The sequence below is a fragment of the Cyrtonyx montezumae genome, unplaced genomic scaffold (genome assembly GCF_038088225.1).
Source record: "Cyrtonyx montezumae isolate F1298 unplaced genomic scaffold, pur_monq_1.0 scaffold_8, whole genome shotgun sequence".
NCBI lineage: Eukaryota > Metazoa > Chordata > Aves > Galliformes > Odontophoridae > Cyrtonyx > Cyrtonyx montezumae.
Window position 1 is genome coordinate 110,428,147 of NW_027072089.1, and position 24,608 is coordinate 110,452,754.

Here is a 24,608-nt window from a genome sequence, read left to right on the forward strand (position 1 = left end):
CTAAATCCATGGGACCTGGTGAGATAAAGTGCTACACATTACATGGAGTCTGCAGGGTAGATTCAAAGGGGAACATCTGTCCAACGGTCTCTTGGACAAAGAAGCAAGATCCTTTTTTACTGTGTTCTATCCTTATACCTCCCGCTTGTACCGATGCCATGATTTAGTTGCAAGACCTGGCACTTGGATTTGTTGAATGTCATGAGGATCATCTGGGCCCTCTGCTCGAGCCTGTCTAGGCCTCTCTGAATGGCATTTTGTCCCTCAGGTGTGTCAACCACACCACACAGCTTGGTGTCACCTGCAAACGTGCTGAGGGTGCACTCGATTCCACTGTCTGTGTCACTGATAAAGATATTCAAGGGCACTGGGCCATTGCTGTCTCCCAGCTAATGACAAGGCCACTAGATTATAGTCATCCTTTGAGCTCTTACCAATGGCCAGCAACAATATCAGTAGTGTGAAATAGGTACACGCTTTCTACCAAGAGGAAGAGTTAGGAACCATCCAGGTGCCAGCTACCATGACCCAAGCACCAGGAGTCACTGGCCCACACTGACTGCCAAGGAGGGAGGTGGTGGGAGACATCACTTCTTAAAAACCGTAGCAGGTGCTCAGCACCAAATGAGATCAAAAAAGCCTTAGGGATCAAATCAGGATAAGGTGATTAGCTCCACAGTTTAGCAGAGAACAATGTCATGGGATGTTAACACTGCAGGTGAGAAAGAAGTGTGCAGAGTCCAGTAGCTTTTCCATGGCTGTGACTTAGCTGAGCAGCCAGGAAGCTCTTCTGAGCAGCCAGAACTGCTGTTTAAAGCACTCATCCTCCAAAGGTTCAACTCAGCAGCATTATTGTATGACTTGCTGTTGAACAATGAATGCTTCCCTTTGAAGAATTCAGTGAACATTCTGCAACACCATTCTGGTGTGGTTTGGTCCCAGCTCCAGCCAGGGATCTCTGCTGTCTCACAATGACAGCCTTTACCTTGTGTATTATTATGCAGCTTCTGATTCCTGCCCCTGTGTAATTGCCTGTCTGATGCTAGATGTGGGCCATCCATCCTACTGAACACATCTGGGCCACTGTTTTCAAAGCAGTCTTGCTTCAGCCATTCATACTATCAATATTCCAGTCATTTCTTGCTCATATTCAGCTGAGATGATTCTCCTCTCACAACTGCATGAAGCATCATATGAGAAAAATACTTACCAAGCTAATTCCATTGGTAAAGTTTCATTTTTACTTCCTAAGATGTCTCAAACTAGTAATATACATTAATTCATTGCCTAGAGAAATATTTTCTTTAGAAAAATGAAATGTCCTGTATGGTTAACTATATGGTAATTCATGTAGTGAACTGAATGAGGCAGTCTACATTTGCAGAAGTACCTCTCTGTATGCCTTAGCAATTCTGCAGCTTACAGTGATTTATACTGGCAGGATTCTTATAGGATTCAATTTTATTTTAAATGATGAGGTTACAAAGTAAGAAGCATTTCCCTTTGGTAAATTTGCACAATATTACTATTTGTTGTTAGCAAGAAATGTCGTTATAGTTATCACCAGCAAATCAATTTATCACCAGCAAATCAATGAACTGTGTGGCTAATTTATAAACTCCTTACTGTTTTAAGTTGTTACTATATGCTAAATAGCACAAAATGGACATCATTGACTTTGGCACCTCATTTCCCTATGTTCCTACTTAGGTAAGACTCCCATTGACTGAACAGACTCTTTGTTTTTCAGTAGTTTATTATTTACCTTGCAATAGAGCACAGGAGCCTGAGCCAGGTCATGACAACAAACCAGGCTGTGCAAACACAGAGAAAAAGATCAGTCCCTGCCCTCAAGAGCTTACAGTCTAGGAAGCTGCCCTACCTCCATAACAAGTCCTTTTTTTCCTATTTATGAAATGGGACGTAGCCACAACAGAGGAAGACATTCATTTTTAAGGCTGTGGAGAAGAATTTGCAAACATTGGAGCAAGGACCCAACAGTAAATCTCCAGACAGTTTTAAAAGAGTGCTATATATAAAACACCCCAAGTATTAAAGCTCACAGCTCTCCTTTGGTTAAATGCTGGATTAGTGATAAACATGCAAACAAAGAGGAGGAGGGAAGCGGAAAGCTCCTTCCAGTTCACTAAGAACACACTTTTACAGGTGTTTTTTCCCTGTTTTGTCCAGAATAACCACTCCCCTGCTTCTTCAGAGTGCAAATCGGCACATGTTCGAGGGAGAAATAAGTACAAGAAGGACACAATTTATTCAACATTTATCAGAACCTAGAGCTTTCCTCGGATATTATCATTTATATTGTTTTACATCCAGATGCTCCATTTTGTAATTTCTAACAAACCCGGGTCTGCCTGCAAAACAACTCTTGCTGTAGCAAGTCCAAAACACATGCCCAACCAGACCAATCTGTACAAAGAGAAAATATTTTTAAAACATCTACTGAAAAGCTACAAATACTTCAGTTCAAAACCAAGCTCAGTTAGACTTTCCATTAAAATACATCTTTAAAATAACTTCCTAAAGTTATAAATAGGCCGAAGTGTTTAGGAGTCAAGATACAGCATAGTTAAGAACTATCTGAAGAATTCCAGCACTGCCCTTCTGGGCACAACAGGAACCTACCTACTTATAGGCGATATATTTTGTCTAATTCTATATATGTGCGTGTGTGTATTAATAGAGTCTGTCATTCCATGGACATAATAGGAAAGAGGCACATATTAAGAAAAAACGTGGTGTGGATTAACGTGATGATTTATCAGAGTGTATGTGGACTACATTTATCTAAAAGAAAGGCATTTGTTCTGTGTAATACTTCTTGTCTTTTTTTTTCCTCAAATTTTAAAACCCCCAGGAAACAGTTGGCATCTGGTGAGAGCAATTTTCTGGGGAAAATGACAGTGTTTCAGATCTTCTGTGTCTGGGGAAGCTCTGTCAGCTAGCCAGGGGGCTGTGTTTTGGCTTCCTGGCTCAATAGCACACTGCCTAAGGGCCGGGGATCATTAACTTCCAGCATAATTAGCCAATCTATCAGGCAGATTACAGTAAGGCTGGGGACACCCAAAGAAATCCAAGGACGCGTTGAGGTGTGAATGCTGAGGATGTAGGTGTGATGTGTGAACACACAGTCAGTAAAGCATTTTTTTCTTTTTAATGAAATGTTTTTGAGCTCAGATGTATGCTGTCTGAAAAATAAGAAAGAAAAAACAAGGTGCTGCTGGAGAACATCCAAATATCTCTAACCTGGACCTCTGCCGAAGGAGATAGACAGTGATTACTGGAAGAACCAAGACTAATTTAATGAGCAGTGGGTCTACTTTTTCAGCATTGAAGATAAAAATAAATATTGAGCAGCTGCCTACTTTGCTATGCAGCAGCCACAAGCTTTAATCTATTTGATGGACCATAACTTTGCATAGAAAACAAAGAATAGAGGGAGTATTTCATATTTATGAATCTATTATATTCACATACTACAACATTGCACTATTTATCTTCAGTATATCTGCATATGTATATATCTTTTGATATGCCATTCACACATAGTATATAGGCATATAATACACATATCAATATATAAGCATCCCCATATTTAAATTTAATTAGTTGGCCATATTTGAAAAATGTATTACAGGCAAAAGAAAGACTTGGCATGGCATGTACAGCCATGCACGGTAAACACCATACTCATGTACCCAAAGTCTGTCCCTGAATCAGGGAAAATAGATTGCATACAGATAAAATATAACTATCAGGATATTTCATTAGAAATATGCAAATATTTGGAACTGCGGAATCACTATTTTGGATATTACAGTCCCACACTACTGCTTTTTATAGTAGTGAATATATTGGGAAAAAGTACAGTAGTTAGAAAGACTGAACAATTCTTTTAATATGGGCCTAAGCTAAGAACAAAATCAAAATAGGAAAGCTTTTATTTCAAGCCAAAAGCACCACCTGTCCATCTTCCTGCATGCCTTTCAAATGTTATTGTTGAAAAAAGATTGTGCTAGACAGTGTACTATTAAGAAGGCTCTCTATCTTGACCAGTTGTGTACACTGACTGTCAGTAAGTGTGCTTGCTATATAAGAACCCAAACTATTTACTGAGAGAAGATAAATCACCTTTCCCTAAAATGATATCACTGTTTAGCAAAATTATTTGAGCCAGCATTCCTTCCTAGCCATGAGGGACAAGACTGCAGTGCCTTACACAGTTAAAATGATAATGAGGTGATTATTTTTTTCTCTCATGTAGACTTTGCAAAAGACTTCCTTGCAATACCACCTTCAGGATGAAATACCCCCATGCTCTTTGCTGAAGCTCAAACCCAGGGCACTCACCAGGGGTCTGCAGGAAACAGGTGTCAGCAACAGCCTCCTCAGGACCAGGATGCTATACTGCACACCCCTCACTCCTCCTTCTTCATTTTCTGAGTGCACTGATGCTTTAGGAAAACCAGCTATAATACTCTGACCCTAGTTTTGGACTGGAAGTTCTCAGGATTCATTTCTTCCCAGTGACTTCTCCATCAACACTGAGAACTTCGTTTCTCCCGTATCCTTCTAACATACACGTTTGGCAGTCTATGAGAACACCCACTTGGCTCAGTTTCTGAGATGGATGGATTTTGGAGGGTGACTTGGAAGAAGCACCAGGCGAGACAGATCTGTGAACCTACTCTGTTTTTCTTGATGTATCGTTCCAACCTGCAGGTCTGTCGTGGATCACCTACTGTACTTCTAGGTTTCGTGAAACAAGAGTCAGGCACACAAGATAAATCACTACAAGTAAAGTATAAATAAATGCAGGCCAGAGATGCTCGTCCTACAAACCTTCAGGCGAAGCCCCACTGATCACAAGTTTCTAGGAATAGTAACTTGCTTCCTTATTTGTCCATAAAGTGCCTACTCCACATGGGTGCTCTTCAAGAAAATAGATAGGAATGAGAAAGTATTACTAGTAATCCTCAGGATACCTGTGAGATGAGCAAAGGCCTGCTTCTGGGTCATGGAAAGCAAGTGACAACTGTGGAATTAAGCGTGGTCTTGGGAGAAAGCCTCTGAAGAATTTTTTGGAAAAGCTGTCTGATTTGTCTTCTTTCCTTTCTGATACAATACTGTGACTAAAAATTCTGCTTGCATCAGCCACAAAGCTGGCAGACTACTGCCTTATCCTTTCTGGTAAGAAATGCTTTATTCAGCCACATTAAGGAGGCAAACCCTCCCTGCGTCACTTGTTTTATTTGTTTCTTCTCAGGACTTTATGGGACAAGCTCATGGCTCGTTTTCCATCGTGCTGACGAGCACTCAGAGAACAGATGATTACTCACTGTCATGCACGTAAATCTTTGAAGTGCAAAGAAAAGAATAGAATGCCCTAATTTACTTCTAAAGAGAAATCTGAGCATCCAGCAGAATTTAAAAACTGATTTTTCTAGGGCAATGCTTCTTTCATCTTCCGAACACTAAATATTAAAAAAGAGAGCTCTATCTTAATTCAGGCTGAGCTCTGACCCTTGAAGTCTTATGATACCATCTGTGTTTACACTGAGTGCAGACTATTTTCCTCTGAGCCAGCTCACATAAGCCACATTCCTCTCAAGTTCTCTGAATCTTGAATGCTAGTTCAATTCCTTCACCCCCTGGCTCGCTGGGGAATGGGACGCTGTGAGGTGTGAATGCTGTACAATAATTTTCCCCAAATCACAGCAAGAAGAAAGGCTGGTATTATTTCCATTTCATTGACAAGAGGCTGACTCATTATATTAATCTTTCCTCCTTTTTGGTATGTAATTGTAGTGGCAGCTTGCATTTTTTAATAACATTTAATACGCTGTACTATTTTCTATACTCAGGGAACAGATCCCATTAGTTTCACCTGCGTTTACTCAATACTTCGTCAGAATCTAATTTGTGCACTCAGCAGCAGAAGTAGCCTCATTAACCTCTGAACATGTTTGCACTGCTTGCCAACACCAAGCGAGAGCTCTGGGCAGGGATGTAATCCAGCCCACGGTGCAACTTTCAACCAATTTCATCACTGTAGTAGACTTCTTTCTTTTTCCTTTTCGTCACATGCCTTCCATTTCCATAAATAGAAAGGAAAAGATGCTCAACCACAGAAACCCCCTCACCCACAGCCATGACTTAGCAGTCATCAGGAAGTAGTAGAAACTGCAGTCAGCTATAGCTGTGACATTTAGAGGAAGGCAAAATTTGGACATTCTTTTTGGTTTTATATCGCCTGAATCCAATTTGTAGACAACAGTGCTTCTAACCACGCAACTGTGCAAAGTTTCTTCAGTGCAGTGCAGTGAGTGAGGCAGGAGTCCCACAGAAAAGACATGGGATCACATAACAAAAAATTGTACCAATCATTTAAACATACAACTGGGGCTGTGCTGATGACCCTCTGTTTGGCCTAACTTCCAAATACTTAATTTTGCACTTTAAAGCACTTTTAATGCTGTCTGTCTCTCTCCTAGTTATTTTTTCTTACTATTGGAGCTATATGGAACTCCTTTCCTTAAGCTAAAAGTCTCATCTGGGGAATCCCACTGACTCCAAAACAATTGATCACCCAAGGCTGGACCAAAGCTTATAAACCAGAGAACAAGAATCACGGAATCATAGAATGGTTTTGGTTAAAGGGGCCATTAAGACCATCTAGTTCCAACCCCACTGCCATAAGCAGGGATGCACCCCTCTGGACCAGGTTTCTCAAAGCCCCATCCAGCCTGGCCCTGAATGCTTCCAGAGAGGGGGCATTCACAACCTCACTGGGCAACCTGTTCCAGTGTCTCACCACCCTCACAGTAAAGAATTTCTTCCTAATATCTAGTCGAAATCTACCCTCTTCCAATTTAAAGCCATTTCCACTTGTCCTGTCGCTACCTGCGCTCATAAAAAGTCCCTCCCTAGAAGCATGTTATGACTTTGTGCACAGATCAGTTGTGGAAGAGCATGCAATATCAGTTTGATTTTCCTAATTATTTGCTGACAACAGTGCAATGATGAGACTTCCCACACAGAATTTTTGAGCCCTGTAAGGTCACAGGGTACAGACAGCACCGTGCCAGGCACTAGCTGGAGCCTGGCCCCTTCTACCTCTGGCTCCTTTGAGCTGTCTCTGTTGAAGTGAGTTATTTGTTGGAACTGACCCTCCTCCACATGTTGGCATTTTTTACAGAAAAAAAAATGCTGTGTTGAAAAATTCCCAGTGAACTCAATTAGCTGGAATTTTTTTAATGTTGTCAAAACCTTGTACTTCCCCTCAATCTCATACGTGCAGTTTTCTGCAGCTGCAGAAGAAAAGCTAGTGTGACATATGATATGGAAACCTCCCAGCCAAATGGCTGAGGCTGACAAGAACTGCAAGCCTTTTTTTTTCTTGTCCTTTTCAAAAGGAGAGAATCAGGCATTTACTCCTCTGCACAACCGAGACAGCAGATCACTGGGAAGAGCCTCATTAAAGAAGCAAAGAAAACTCAATCTTAGAAATGGAGTAGTCAGAAAAATGGAGGACATGTTTTAGAATCTGCCTGCTCAGAGAGTTAAACCAAACCAGAAGAGACCACGTGATGCAATTTTTTTTTGTGAGAAAATGCTTTAGCATTGCTAAGCACACACAGCTCTAAGGAAAGTCATGGAAAATAGATGTTGCAAATGAGTTTGAAAAATAATGGCCCGAATGGTAGAGAGTCTATTCAGATAAAAATGCAAGAGCTTTTCTGGAGGCTCTTTCCCCATCACAGTGAGGGCTGTGTGTGTACCCTTTCAGCCAGGGACCTAACTGGATGATGGAAGTGTGATGGCCCTGATCCTACAGCCCTCATTTTGAGGGATGAAGGTTAAAAAGGGAAGTATCTCTGGCATCTCTGCTCTAGGTTTGCCTCTCTTCAGTCTATATGAAAAGGGAGAAGGCTGGGAGCTATGTATTTCTCGAGTAAAGAATAACTACACAACAGAAACTTTTTCTTCCATCCTATACAGAAACACCATCCCCTTTCTGCATCCATTTCTCAATTTCAGACAAGTCTCAAATGGTCACCAGCTACAGCAGTCATTGGAAGGCCAAATTTGGGATTTTATTTTTAAAACCACTTGAATCCAGTCTGTGGGACTTAATAAGCTGGCACATCGCAATGTACCTAGCTAGCACGCTGTAAAACTCCAGAATCTCTCTGCATGGCACCTGTGGAAAAGAGCATAACTGCTGCAGCCAGGTGTTTTGCAAAGGGGCATGTTTACAAAGAGGTGGTTCTTGCCACTAAATCCACTGCTGGTTCCCCTGACCAGCTAGACAATTCCACCCAAAGCTGACAGAGGAACAGATGTCTGAGTGTCACAAAATTTGGTATCTGGATGGATGCAAGAAGCGCAGCTCAGCACTGTGTGTGGGCCGAGGAGCCCCAGCACTGCTGCCTCTTTGGCAGGCAGTGAAAAGGAAATGTTGGTGGAAGAGAGAAATGGGTGAGCGAGGGATGTGGCAAAGGTCTGGAGGGATTGCTGAGCTTAACAAAGTGAGAAGTGCAGACAGAGAGAGAGCACAAATCAATAGGGAACCAGGCATCACCAATTCCACTGTTCACAGAAAAAAAAAAAACAAAAAACCCAAACCTATATAACTGGCCCCAAGTGTTGTATGTCAACCAGAAATATCTGGACTTACAAAGCTTTATTCTCATGGGGATTTGTGAGTTTTAGCACTTATAATTTCAAGGCATTGCAAATCTTTGCTATGGGACTCCCTTTAACCCCTTTGCTGCTGGTCCTTCTTGCATCTTCTGTGCTGTGGCAGAAGGTGACTGTTTTCCTCTGCTGTGCCGATGCTCCATAGGCAGAAACCAGGGTATCTGTGCTGGGGTTTCTGAAGCATAAAGTGGGAACAAGCCAAAAGAAAGACTTTTTCTTGTCCTGGGAAGGCAAGCGGAAATAATGAGGAAAAAATAAAGGTGGTGTAGGGTGAATTCCTGGGCGATAGCATAAATAAAAGAAAAAATTTGACTGACAGAAAACCACAGTGTGAGGAAGAAAAATTCCAGTGAACCAAATTGGAAAAAAGTCTGTTAAATTCTCAAGTGAACCTTTTCTGAAGTAGATCCCTCTTTTTAAATTTCTGAAGACTTTCTGCGCAAAGTCCGTACTGAGGGTTACTTTGGAAGGTAATTTTATTTATCAAATAAACTTGCAGCTTGTTGCTGCACTCTCCCACAGAAGACTGGACAAAACATCTTCCATGTCACTTTTCCCAAGATCTTTCAGAGCAACAACTGAACGCTTGTCAGGCAGAGTCCAAAAGCAGGACTGTGCTTGTGGGACCTGGAATACTGAGGCTGACCCAGGAAGGTTAATTGCTGTCAACAATTTACAACTTCAGAAATATGGCTATGTTGTTTAAGTGAAAAAAGAAATCAACAGAACCAAGCGGTCAATGGATAGGTCTTTGTTTTGTATTTTCGATGCTTTTCCCTTTACTACATCTCTGAAAGTGATGTCACTTGTCAGAAGAAATTACTGATGCTCTGTTCACTAGAAGCAGCAAGAGGAACTGAGATTTCTTACCATGTGCTCCTCTTTGCGAGAGAAATTTTCATTCTTGGAAAAATTATTCCTGATTTCATCCTGTGTGAGAGATTCACATTGCAGAACAAGGACTGAGGCTGAGCTCCTGCCCTTCAGGGTGGTATCCAAAAGGTGGGAAAGATTTACAAACATCCAGCTGGAAAAGGTATAAATAAGGACTGGTGCTATACTTCCTTCCCTCCCCAGGATTAGGACAGACACCACAACACAGCTATGATTTTATCAAGTTTGGTCATCCAATGGACAAGCAAAGGATGAAATAGTAGGAAAGAGCTCAATATTGCTGATTCCCAAGGCACTTGAATTTCTTCCTTGAAATATCAGCAATGGCCTGCTGCTGGAGTACCCCTCCACTGAAAGGTGGCAACAAGCAGCTTCGAAGGGTGCACTGCTTTATTTCCCTTCAGGGGAAGCAGTCACTCAATGTCTCTTACCCTGGGGCAAACCAGTGGTGAATGTTTGAAACAGTCAATAGATGGAGCTTTCTGAATTCCTGCTGGTTACCTGCATATTCCTGTTTCTCACCAGCTCAGGAGCTCAGGCAGGCCAGTTACAGATCTCTCCTGGCTGGTGGAAGAGGAAAAGGCTGAGGACTAGCTGGAGGTAACAGCAGTACTGGAAGACAATATTATTATTATTATTGCTTCCCTTGAACAGAGCAGCAGAATCTCTCTGGATGTGACAGCACAACACCTGGATTTTTTGGAAGTTGGTGGCAAACTTAAAATAGAAAAAAATATTGATTAGTGGAATGGAACATGCACTTCCTTACAGAACTACAGGGTCAGATTCAGCAATGCTTCCTTTCTTTCCTTTGAAGTGATAGCTTCAGAAGCTGTGGGATCTAACCACACTAACATTTTTAATGCTTTTAGACACTTTATTTTAACACCTCTCTCATCGGCTTCGGGCTTAGACATTCTCCTTTGTCAAAACAAGTTCCTTGGACTTCTTTATAATGTCACCAAAAGTTCTCAAGCTTGATTTTGAGAAAAAAGTTAAAGTCTTGTATAAAGCGAAAAATTAGTTTGAAAGGAAGCACCCAAAGCTAAAGAAGGTAAAGCTCGAAACACCATTACTTCAGAAGCACCACTGCTTTAGAGAGGTTAGAAGAGTCAGAGGGAGATGAAAAGTGTTTAACTAAAGATAGGGCACCCTGCTTAGGAAGTCTTTCCTAAGCGCACGTTGAAATCCTCTCATTGCTGGGGCAGTGGCACCTGAGGAGCTGAGGGATGAGCCAAGAGCACAAACCTGTAATGTCCAAACCCAGGCTTCGTCTCTGCCTCACTGCCCACCATCATTTCACCCAAAGGTTCAGTCTGTGTCTGGATTGCTATGGTTAGATGCAAACAGAATGCTTATTATTATCTTTTATGATCCTGAGAAGATTTCATTAAAGTTAAGGAATTTGAAGATTCAAGTTTCAGAACTAAATCCAATGATATTTCTGGCATTTTCATTCCTGTATTCAATACTAGCTTATAAATACATTAAAAAAATCTTCAAAATTTTGACCCAATACTCTAAACTACCAAAATATCACCTTAAAAATGGTTAAGGTAAATTATTGCAAAGAAGAATCTTCAAGGAAAAAGGCTTTCAACTTATAACAGCAAACTTAAAAAAATGTTTTTAATGCTGATTCTGTGTTTTCTTCTGTCTCTCATGGCTCTGTAGTTTCTTCACAATAGCTGCCTTATCTGCCTTTGTCACTGAGATCAATAAGGAGATGCTGATTAAAAGAAAAGCTGGTGGAGATCTGATTTGTCTAGGATTTACCTCAGGCCTCGGCTGCAGCACCATGCAGGCTGTGACCACAATGCCAAACTTGGCCCAGACCTGTCTTTTGGTACATGGACACACACACTTGAATACAACTCCAGCTTTTACCAACAGCTCCACTAGAACAAATGTGCCTTAAAAAATGTGTCATCAAGCAGGTTATTAGGAAATTTCTTCTCAGAAGAAGTGGTGAGGCACTGGAACAGGCTGCCCAGGGAGGTGGTAGAATCAGCACCACTAGAGGTGTTCAATAAACATGTTGATGTGGCACTGAGGGACATGGTTAGTGGGCACAGTGGGGATGCGCTGATGGCTGATCTTAGCGATCTTTCCCAACCTTAATGATTCTAAATTCATTCACAGTCCTTCCTTAGCAGTCCCTTGTCAGACTCTTTCCTTTAAAATGTGACTTTTAAGCACAGTTAGGTATACAAAATACATTGTGCCTCAGTATTAACAGTCCAAACAGACCATCATGAAAACATAGTTACAAAACAACCCTAAGTACCACAGGTGCCCCAGGGACACATTACTATAAATGCCGGAATGAGACAGATCAGCACCTGAATTCCCTATTGGTGTATTTTTGCACAGCAAGGAGAAAGGATCTCCTCAGCTGCTGGAACACAAAGACTGCCTCAGTACGTACAGCACCTAACATCACAGCGGTGGATGGCAGATAGAGAAGGGCATCCAGTGTTTTTGGCTAGTAAATGCAAAATGCAACAGCAACTCTCACTTAGTACACCAAGAAACACAACCACTGATGGACCAACCACTCCATGTAAAAACAGTGAGACAGATCATCAGTTTGGTAACGGGGATTGAATTCCAACAGTATGCAGTACTAATGGGATGAAAACTCAGAAGGACAGAGAGCAATGACACACTTTCCAGCTGCAAAATAACCAAACATCCTCTGATGCTGTCTGTGACAGCTATTTTCATTAGGCATGGTGAAGGTGAGCCAAGAAAAAAGGCATCACGCTGAAAATAAAACAGGCAGCTGGAGGCTCATTATTGTGCCATTTGCCCGCACCTCTATATAGGCTGAGAATCCTTTCTGCCAGGTTTCTCACTTTTTAAATATATCACAGACACACACACAGGCGAATCGTGAGGTATAGACCTGTCAGGAGGCAGACTAATGTCAGCACTTCAGCCTCCTGGCTGTCAGCTCTGATTCCAAATAACCTTTTGTCTTGTTCCAGCTACTAAATTACAGATCAAGCGAAAAATGTAATTATACCCCAAAAGGCCACGGATAGCATCTTGAAATACATGGAACTGTGAACAGGACAACAATAATAAAAAGATAAACTATTATTGCCCATGGTGCACAGCTAATCCAAAACACTCCCCAGTCCCACATGGGTTATGACAGACAAACTTCCTCTGCCAATTTCTGCTTCTCAGGGACAACCCCCATTTTTAGTATAATTCTGCCAGTGGAAGTCTACTGAAAAATACTTATCTCTCCTGTTGCAAAAAATATTCTGTTATACTGCTACTGAGTTCAATTGCACCTGTTTTTGTTTTTTGTTTTTTTTTTTTCCTGGAGATGTAGAACTACATCTCAGCAGCTAAATTAGTGCATTGCAAATAAGTCTCAATATTACCAACCTCATACTACTTTAAAAAATGCAGGTGCTGAATACAGAGAAATAAAAAACATCCGAAGCCTATAGGAATATACTCTTCCCTCAGGTAGCTCTGTCTATGTTATGTTGGATTGTAAGTGCTATCAAATACTGAATTATTATTATTTTTTAAATCTGATTATTGTAATATTAAATACTCAAGGATTTCTCCTGGATTCGTGTACACAGCTATAAAAACGTAACTACTCAAAGCACTAAATTATTCTTAGCAACACCTGGCAAGGTAACAGTAGTTTTTGTTGCTACAATGTAAATTGCCACAACAGCTAACTCCATCTGCATACAATCAGAAAGGCTGCCAATGGCTGAAATTAAATTTAATCTCCTTTTCCTTATCAATGTCATGATTCTTATCATTATTCAAGAATCTGAGAAAGGAGAAAAAATGAGAAAGCATTAACACTTCAGCCAATGTTCATTTATTTGTAATCTTCTCCCTCAAACATAATTTGCATCAAATTTACCATCTACAATGGTTCACAGCAGAGGGTTTTTCTGAATTAGACAAGTCAAAAACATTTATTACTCCATGGAGAGCTCAGGAACTACTTGATATGGTACTCTGTTCCTAACTCTGACGCTGAATTTTGCTGCGAGATATTCTACTTGTTTAGTAGTAACTCTGAATACTAAACGTAGCTAAAGGGACTGATGGATCCTCATTATGAAATTCCACTTAAAAGGCATTGAACCCGTAGCTGTTTCAAATCCAGCAGTGCTCTTCTGTGTAGTGCTTTAGTGTCCCCACTGCTGTCATCTAGCAAGGTGCAGGCATCAAGGTGAGGAACAGGACAAGTGAAAGTACAGAACGTTTTGTTTTTTTCTTGTGAAATGAAATATCTATAGCTGGATGGTTTATAGCTTGCACACAGCTCACATGTGGAGAATGGACATGTCGCTGAATTGAGAGCTTACTCAAAAACCACTTTCAAAAATTGCCTACAAGGCATCATAGGGAAGTTATACAAATCCCACATTGCACACAATGTCTCATAAGAGGCAAGTTATATCAAACGATGACTTGGCTTTATTCAGTCTGGATTCTGCCATGCCACAAAGAAACCAAATCCATCTCTTTTCCATGATTTCCAGTATTGGAGGTCTACAAGAAACCAAACAATGTGTACAACGTCCTTGAAGATACACTGTCTTTATTCCAATCTCTGTCAACATATCTCATTTTAATCCATTATGTAAGTGCTTCAAGCACTGCCTGTGAATTCACTTGGCCTGACAAATTCAGCAATTCATTACAGACCAGATGGATATAGGAAACTGCGCTGACTGAATTAATAAAATCAAAGGGAGGGTAGGAGGGGAATCAAAGGAAATTATTTTTCCCCTACTTCCTAAAATATATAAATAAATAGGACTAATTTATTTGAGGAGGATGGGGTTGACTAGCTATCACTAACACTAATCTTTTTGAATTTTAGAAAACAGCCCTGACAAGGCAGCCCAGCAGTATATAGAGGAAACATCACTCTCCAAATGATGCTCTAGTCTACCAGTATTTTCTTATGAGCTGGCAAAATCATGGACCTAAAAACCTTATAGAATATGGGCCTCAAATGTCACTACTGAAAATAGTTATAGATTCAACTCTGTAAAGCAAACCTGAACAGATTCTCCTGATGTCAGAGCACAGATGCCATGGAAACATTTTCCATGTCCTAATGGAAGCTCTAAGATATTCAGATTTTACCCCACCACATTCCCTGGCATCAAATAATGCCATGGCTACAGTCTGCTTCTTGAGGGTGAAGACTGGACAGAAAAGGGATAGAGAATGTGACTTTCATTTCACTATGAACAGGACTGGCCTGTCTGGTGTATGGTCAATATCAGGCAGTCTGACAGGAAAGGATTTGCCCCCATAGTTCTACTCGCATAGCAGGATCTTTTTTCCCCACACTCGTTGGCACTGGCAAAATGAACATGCTCCAGTTCAGACTCACATATTTAGCTCTGATTTTGCTTGTAAGAGCTGGAATTGAATAGCTATAAATAGTCAAGATGAACCAGAGGTCAATACATGAGTTACAACCGGGCATGGTGATGGACAACAGCACTGGTCTCAGAAATGAGGCTGGTGGTGGATACAGGGAAAGCCGCAACATCCTGTGCAAAAAGCACTCCAGATAACTCCCACGTTTATCTTGACTCCAAGGCATCTGGAGCTACTCCAGAGGATATATCTGTCTTCTTAAAGTATCAATAGGAAGAACAAAGAATTTTTAGTGCAGACATAGTCAACATGGTATATTTGGTAGGGGCTAAGTGCTCTGCCCCAGTGCTGGCTGTGGCAATGGGGTTTTTCAAGGATGGGCTGTGTGAAAGGCATTTCTGAGAGCTTGTTCTGTTTGCTCTCCCACAGATGGAGAAGTGGTAGCATATGGAAAACTGCAACCTGGCTGCCCTAACAGGTGTCACACAGACAGAAGAAGGGCATATGTTCTGCCTTTGACTAGTTTGCCCTAACCACTGGGCACTATTACCTTAAAATATCAGCTCTGGGAGCAAAAGCTGTGCTCTTCATTCACATAAGTAAAGATGTTAGGTTTCTTTCATCTGATTTTTTTTTGAACACATTAAACATTCACACATTCAGTCTCTCAGACACGTAAAATAAACAAGTCATGCTATACATGCTTACATTTTAACCCCAGTCAGTATTTACACAGCTTTTCTGAGACTAGACCAAAGAACCGTTACCATGCACTCCCACATCTTATCACACTACCTTTCACAATCTAAGAATTAACAGAGAAATGATTTTGAAGCTAAATAATAGCTCTGAGGCTGAAATAAGCAATCATCTTGCATTTTTTAAGAACATGCCAAAAGTCTGTTGCTAAAAAGAGACATCAGGGCACATTCCCAGGAGCCTGCACTGCTGCTGTCACACGAACACAAACGAGTGTCAACTGTAGAAGGCATGGTAGCACAGTCTCTGGAAAGTCTTAAGTAAATATGCCACCTAGTGTTTAATTGCAACAACTTCATTCATAAATCATCTTAATCAAATCCTCCAAAGCTGTTCCCTGCAAGTCTGGGTGGTACAGAGTTCAGCAGAAGTATCGCAAGGAGTCTTTGCACCATCTGCCTGCCCTCCTCCATTCAGCATTATCGTAAAAGAAGTATCTTTCCTCCTGGAATGTTCAGCCCCTGATTGACTGCCAAAGGGCTGAGCTTGGCTCCCAGTTCATCTTTCCCATCAGAGAAGCCTGTTTTTCAGACTGCCACACTGAGAGTAGATCTGGGTGTGTTCCCTCACCCCACTGCCAAGATCCCAAGTATGCCTGACAGACACAGGAAATGCTGACTTGCACCACCAGCAAAATGGCATGAAGCAAAGGGAGGGGGCTTTCTGCACCTCCCTACAATCACCTCAAGAAATGAAAAGAGTTCCCAGCTGACAGCTTGCTGGGTACAATGATGACAATGAGCTTCACAGCAGTAGTTACTATTTAGGTGGGTGGACCAGCAGAAAATCAGGGACAGAGGCTTTCAAAGTATAGCAACCGCCATTTCTCTTGACATTTGGTGGATGCACAATTCCTCTTGTGGCTATGACGATGCTCTTCCTTGCCTATAGCCCCTGCTTTAACAGTAGCATGAATGCTTAAAAGCAAACAACCCTGTCAATTCTCAACAGAAGAGACACTGAAAGTATGTGGCTTGACCCATTTTCATGTGCATAAAACTCAAATTTCTAATTGAGATTCTCTTGATGTTTCTGCCATGGACACTCATGTTTCCAAGGACTAGATCCTATACTGAACAACATCACAGCACAAACCATCTGATTTTCTGTTAACGTCTTGTTCACACTCCTTGATCAATAAAAACCTGAAAAGAAACTGCAGTCCCTGAAGTACTTCGTCAGCTTCCTCTCCCCAGCTTATCAAGTTGTTATATCTACCCTTCACTTGAAATTCTCCTACCTATTTTCAATCCATGTGACCGTGTTCATGCACTAACCAATTTGAATTAATGTCAGGAGTATGATTTCCAAAGAATTGTACTACTTTGCTAAAAAAAAAACAATTATTCTGCATCTGCTGCATTCTTTTCATTCACTACTTTTGTAATTCTATCAAAAAGGCAATCAAGTCTAACTGGCAGTATTCATTCTTTACAACCCATGCTGACGACCGTGCACAGTCCCACTGTTCTCCAGAGATGAGAATATCTTACAATAAAGAGCTCATTGTTACAGTTTGTACTTTTTACACTACTGTGTCCTCTTTCCCAAATATTAATAGCTATAAAAAGCCAGGGTCCCTGACCTCTGTAATAAAGCTTCAGCCAAGAAAACTTTCAATAGCAGGTCCACCACTGCATCCATTTACTAGTTGCCGTCCTGCTCACAGCTGACAAACCTCCTGTGTGCTCTGCCAGTCCTGTGGCTATCGACTGGCTGCTGGATTCACCCAGGGGTGATCAAGAGGATTCCCAGTGAGCAAGACATTCCTTGGCTGAACACCTGCAGGGCACACAGGATATAGAAGAGGAAGAGCTCGGCATATCTTGGCTTGTGCTAGGCATTCTGTGGAAGCTTCAGTCATCACCATCACAGCTACACCTAATTCCTCAGTGAAAAAAACATTCAGAGGGTAAAGTGGCATGTACCCTTGGATCTAGATAGGATGAATCAGTCTAATTTATTTTTTTATTTATTTTGTGCACTCAGAACACAGAGAAGGACTGGATGGTGTTATGTTTTCCTCCTACCACAGGAATCAAATATCTATACCATTACAAATAGATATTTTCTAATGTGTTTCTATGCCATATGATGAAGCAGTTTTGGCAATCCTCTCAGGCACTCCATCACTGCATTTCACCATTCTTTTATTTTTTTTTTCCTCCCTTAACTACCTCACCTGCAATGTTCATTACTGCATTTTAGGCCTGTCACCTCTCGTCATGTCCAGCATGAACAGATGACAAGCTTTTGTTTTCCTTATAATTAACCAAGTCAGTGTATGAGCTAGACAAACAACATTGTAAAAGTATTTATAATATACGTAAGTATATATATTCATTAAAGATAATCAACTAAGAACAGTTACTTTAAAAATAGCATTTTATTTTCCAGTGACTAGATAAATGCAATACTTGTACTGAAGGCTCCATCCCAATCCCCACGGAAGCTTGTTTACACTAATTTGATACCATCAAACTGTTTAAAGGCTATAAAAGTCAAGACAAAAAAGTCCTGATATAAACATTTTATTTGTAATATATCAAACTAGGCATGTTTTTTATGCAACAAACATCTAGCTTTATGAAAATTACTAATTTGTTCGTAATAAGAGAACACCCAGGAGAAAAAGATTAATTTATGTATTCAGTAGAGCCTAGCTGCAGATATAGGACTACACTTGAAGAAATACACAGAGCCAAATAGTGTTTGCTTTAGCACTACTATAAACACTTCTGGTGCATCTAATCACTGCTGTTACTAATCTGACATTCACATTTTATAGTTCTTTTCAGGTCAGAGCTCTTGCATCATTTCTATTAGGCTATCTTACTAAACCTGCATAAGGAAAGACTTCTCTTACAGCAAACTCCGTATTCATCTTTGCTACATTTGCTTTGCAATATCCTGAACTGCTCAAGACCCTGGGAAATCACTGGAGGTCTCCCCATTAACATCAGTAGCATTCGGATCAGATCGTATCTATCGCACCATGTCATCTGTGTAAATTAGTGCTGCCTACAATTTACAAGCTCTCTTCAGGCATAATGGTATCGCTGATTCTGCCTAGGGCAAAAGACATGAATCCTAAGCTGGCAGTAGTAATGTAACAAAACCCAGCAACCTAGAGGAATGTTCAGGGAAGCAATGTAAGCAAACACTTTGCAACGGAATCTTTCTCTTGTTTCCCTCCATTTTCATTACTGCTAGCTAACACATAATTCTTGTCTTGACAAAAATCCCTACCTAATCAGGAAAAGCACTGGCTATCAGTCTGGCTAGGTGTGCCATGGTCAACCAAAAAGAAAAGCCCCTTTTCCTGTGCACTGACACCCGGTGGGGAGGAATTAAAGATAGTTTCCATAATTTTACTTTGGTAGTTTTATTTGTATTCCTTACACATTGCCTATGATCTGATTTTTTGTGTGGTTCTGTGTGGAGCCAAGACTGATGATCCCTACGGGTCCCTTCCAACTCAGGATATTTTATGATTCTAGTTTTATTTAGGATGCTTATGGAATTAAAAAAAAAATAGAAGCTACAAGGAGACAAAAAGTCACACAGAAAAATTCTAAGGAATGCCAACATTAAAAGGCAAAAGGAAATAATTATCCAGATAACTTTTCCAGAAGATGGTATTTGTCATTCAAAATATAAAACAGTTTACTGTCAGATCTAATATACTTATATAAGCTCCCCTTTGCTGTAGTAGAACACCAAAGAGTACGCTGGGTTAAATCAATACTAAATGCTAACAGTTATTTAAAGAAGACAGTGGTGTATGTAGTGGAGTACTTGTGCCAGAGCACATCACAATTCTGTACTCATATGGGTAGCCTGTGTGCAGAGCTGCTGCTCAGGCTGAAGTGATGGATGAAAGGAATTAACTACTCCTAAAGTCATTTTGATGCGTAAGCCTGTTGCTTCTTGCAGCAAAAGGTATCTGGCACTTTTATCACTGTTAAGTCTTAGCAGGATCTGCAGATGAAGTCCACCCTCCATTCAGGCTTTAAGCTGCTGCTTATCAGTGTGGGGTCTGAGCACCTTCCATGCAAAATCAGTCCCTCTGTGGAAAATCTCATATGAACTGGGTGGATATGCATGCAGGAGTGAGACTTTAACCCCTAATACAAGCAGGTGGTGGGGCGTTAATGTCCCTGTAGCAGTGAGCACTTCAATTTGCTCTCTAAGCAATGTTAAAACACACTGGGTCAGACTACCAGCACAGTTCTAGCCCAGAGCCTGCAGGAACAGATGTTTCTGCTCACTATCCCCTTAACTCCCTGCTTCGCTGCCAGGACATCACTGTACTCTGCAGCCCTCACCTGAAAGGCAGTGCTCAACATCTGAGGGGACATCCCAGCAGAGGGTTAACACCAGCTGGTAACCTGTAATGGGATCATCAGAGGTTTGGAGGAGCTGCAGATTGGAAAGAATAATGAATAAATTAAAGTCTTAAAAGATTTCTTTATCACTGGCTAACAGCAGCACCTGGAGAAAATTCAGGGAAGAGACAAAAGACAGAGAGGTAGGATGGGACTGAAAGGTCTTCAAAAAGGGATGTGGTATGAATAAAAATGGAGAAGTGTAAATACCTATAAAAACTGAACCAAACCAGAGATTCTCCTAAAATTGGCTGTCTCCTGTGTAGGCTTGATGTAAAAAAAGCTATAGTTCTCTTAACAAAATTTAGTTCCATAACCAGATTACATCTCCAATTAAAGGATATTAGAAAACAGTCTTTCCTGGAAGTCCTGCAATTCATTCTGTGGGAAACAGTGTGAACAGCATGGCTAATGAGGACAGTAATAACAACTTTACTTCTAGCAAAGTTATTCTTCCTTTCCTGTCACCTTTGCCTTAACAGGAATAGCTTTCTTATCTGTCTATTATTTGTGTGGAGTTTTCTGTTGAGGAAATCTACAACCTTCCAGACACTGTAATATGCTTATCTTTCCAGTTCCTTAGTTCTAGGCACAGCATTAATGATGGGCTCGGTCCTTTGCGCATAGATGTCCAATAAATAAGAGCTCCAGCACAGCTGACTGTGAGGTTACCATGCCAAGAAGCCACACACAGCTGTCTGCACTGTACTGCGCTAAGAGAAGTCTCCACATGCAGCTCCCTTGCTTTAGCTCAAAATGCTACACTGTCCTTCCTAGACCATCATCCTTGCTGGCCTATTCCTGCTCCTGGCACATGCTTGCAGCCAGAAAGCAGAGCAGGGTCCAAGCACGCTCATATTTCATATATAACTGGAACACTTGAGCTGACTGAGCTAGGTGCTCCTTAAAGAGAACAGGACAGGAGTTTTGCCAGGACCTGGCACTGACAAAACCTTCCTCAATTTTTCATTGTGTTTACCAGCCGTTTCTTCTCCCTCAGATAGATATCATTCCTTTTGCAAATATTTCCAGCTCAGTTGCTGCCAAAGATTTTCTGGAACTCAAGCATCCTGTTCTCATAACCCATCCCCATGAGTACCTGAGAAGCTACAGGGCAGCCCAAACTGAGCAGCCAGGATGGCTTTGTTTTCAGCCTAGAATGGTCCTGGAACTCCAGTTTTCATCTCCTTCCATCATTTCAAACCTTCCAATATATTTTCCCAAATTACACTTGCCAGTGTAGGATTACAGTGAAAGAATTTTTCTCTCCTTGCCAGAGATATGAGGATGGCTGTCGCAGTAATGGCATCAGTTTCCTGATAACATGATATGTGCTACCGATAAACGCTTCGGAAATGACGGATTTTACAAAGTGACTACTGAATTTTTTTCTCTCCTACACAAGGATTAATTGCTCACTGCAAGCTACACTTCTGCTTTCATAGCACTGGGTCCTTATCTGCCCTGCAGCTTCATGTGCTGATTTGCCCCATACAACTGGAGCACAAAGCAGTGATCACAGCCTGCCCAGGCTTCAGTCCAGTCCTATCCAGGCAATATTCAGGGTCCCAGAGTTCTTCACACAAAAACTGTTTCCCGATCCAGAATCCTCCTTAAAATTGGATCATGTTAAAATGACAATTGCCTACACTTAAGGAAGTATATGCAGCACGCTGCTCTCCTGTAACACTTTATTTCTAAAAGCCATCGTGGCTCCTTTTACATTAAACATCTTTCAAACAATTCAGACTGAAATATTGGATTGATGTCTACAAAAACAGTGCCACAAGTTCTACAGAAATAACTTCTGGAGAGACGTCAGTGTTAGGTATCTGAAAACATAAACATCTTCCTAAAGCCTATTACAAAAGAGGTTGGGTAGAAAGGTCTGTACAACAACAGCTTAATCTGGCCCATGCATCACAGCCTCCCCTCTGGAGCAGGCACAGCTCCACTAATTACAGCCTCCAAGAGATGATAATTATGGGAGCAGACAGGTACCCCAGGCAGCACCACGACATTTCATTCAGCCGCTCGCTTCCCCTGATGGTTGTGCCTCGGTGGCAACCTTCCTCTGACCTCCCCACCAGGGAGTGCAGCTCAGCAATGACTGAGGCATTCAGTAATTCTGCTGTCAACATGGGACATGGCAGGATGGACCGATTCACCGAGTGCTGGAACAAATCTGCTCACGAGAGGAATGCCTTCAGCTGCAGTTTCACACTCTGCAATCGGTTTCAGTATAGAAGAGAACTTCACATGTAAAAAGCCTAATCTGGAACAGAAGCACTGATGCTTAACCTCAGAGTGCTAAATTCTCCTCTCTGCCTTCTGAGAAATAATGGAAGCTTCGGTCCTACACATAAGGCCTCCCACCATCATTTAGGAAACATACAAAATACTCCAGGCAGCACTTTCAAATCAACTGTTTCAATTACTGAGAAATTACCTTCTACCTGTTCAAGTGGGCTGAGAAAACACAGCTTACAAAGAATTCAATTATGTTTTCACACATGCAGCAACAAATGTACTCTGCAGAAATATGTCAGGCTGAATATTCATACACTTACTTCCAGTGAACTGAATTTCACTGCAGCAGTTGGTGAGGATGAAGGCTTTGATGCGTGTGCAAAACATGCCTTTTGTCTAAATGCTGTCCAGCATGTGGCAACTACAAGAAAAACATCTGATACAACTAACAGTGATCTACCACATCTACAAGCTTTTTTTTTTTTTAATTTTGGAAGGCATCTACAGTTTGTGTAAAAACAACCATTAATTTCCCTTTAGTTTCTCTGTCTCTGTGTGCTATTCCTGACCAGTACTCAATATTTCACATAGCCCAGTCTCTGCATTATCCGAGATTACTATGAAGAAGAAATGGGAACAACAGACCCAGCATTTTCACCTGCTCTCCAAACCCCCATGAGCTTCCAATGGGAACAAATAAAGCAAAAGATCAAAAGTGACCACAATAGAAACTGCACAGACTTCTGTGACTGTTTCATTAGCTAGTAATTCAGATAAAAGGAGCATTTTCTTGCACGGATTTGCATGAGAATATGGAAAACTACAGGTACCAGTGAAGAAGTCTTAATTACCAGTGAATCATAGTGCTCACCCTGCCTACCTAGCCCCGCTCTTCTTCTCATTGTGATGGCTTCTACTCTTTCTGGCAAGGAAAGTATGTTAGAAACAGCTGCTATTCCTCCTTCTGCTGCTTTCCCTCAGTGGGAAGATGGCAGGAATAGTTGCCAGCAAGGCAATGGCTCAGCTGATGCCAGCTATTTTTACACGACAGAGCTATCTTGCAGGCTGCTGCTGCCCACCCGCTCAGAAATCTAGATGAGCACTTTGCAGGATATGAACCCTTTTGCACCACAGATTACCTCCAAGGTAACTAATATTTTAAACACTTGAATTTTGTTCAGCTGAAGTACAAGAAAAGACTTAATCCAACTACTAATGAGATCCTGAGGTGCATTTCCACTGTCATCAGCAGGGGAAGTTGCATCAGGTCCAATGTGACATTTTCAAGCACAGGTACCTGGAAATAATACTGCTCTCCAGTCATTTTAAGCTACTATTATCTATTTTTTTTTTTTTTGAGCTGTCATCAGATAAAAGTCTTGCCCTCTCTTTTGTACTGCATTTCTGCTCATGTGAGGTGGATCGAGTGGCAGATCCGGCTGAAAATTCACCCTATGTCCAAGTTACTTTAAATCTGGAGCTTTCTAGTGTCACCTACTGTGTAGCTGCATAAAACCGTATGGCAACAAAAAGGAGGTGGTGAAGGAGTGAGTGCAGGGGCTCTTTCAGCAACAGGCACTGTATTATTGTTTTAAAAGCGTTTTTACAGTTCTTACCCTAAACTGCCTAGCCAGAAAAATGACATCTGATCCCAAGCAAAAAGAAATTCAGTTATGAAATATCAGCTACTACAATTTCCCTCTGAAGTCTTTGAGAGCACTGTATTATACAAAAGATCACTTGGATTCCACTGCAAAAATTGAAATAAAAATAAGAAAATTTTGAATACTTTCGCTTTTCCCTGTACAAAAATTTCATATCATGACATTCAACTTTCACAATTGCTTTACAGTCATCTAAAAAGACAAAGTTCAACTTCTTGCACCTGTTGTGGCATTCACAACCAACCAGCAAACAACTGCAGGAATCAACCAAACAAGCACAAAACCTGTTTTCATATGGCATCCAGTCCCCTCACCTACTGCAGAACCATCCAACTGAATCCCAAACCTATAATCAACAGTGGACTCATTTTGAAATAAAATTTCAGCAGAGGACTTGTTGCTGTGGCATTCTCCAAAGGACTTCCCTGTGGCAGTATGCCTTTCCTAAAAAATGTCATTATTAACAGAATAAATTTCTTACAGAGGTTTACAAGTCAGGTCAGTTACCAGAGCAATTATCATCAAATCCAAGACAGTGTATTAT

General features: G+C 41.1%; 1 protein-coding gene across 1 annotated transcript in view; it reads right to left on the reverse strand.

The window, feature by feature from the left end:
• The window catches only part of CHN2 (chimerin 2), a 156,951-nt gene that overhangs the window by 38,571 nt on the left and 93,772 nt on the right, over positions 1–24,608 (reverse strand). The gene's annotated exons all lie outside the window — the stretch shown is intronic.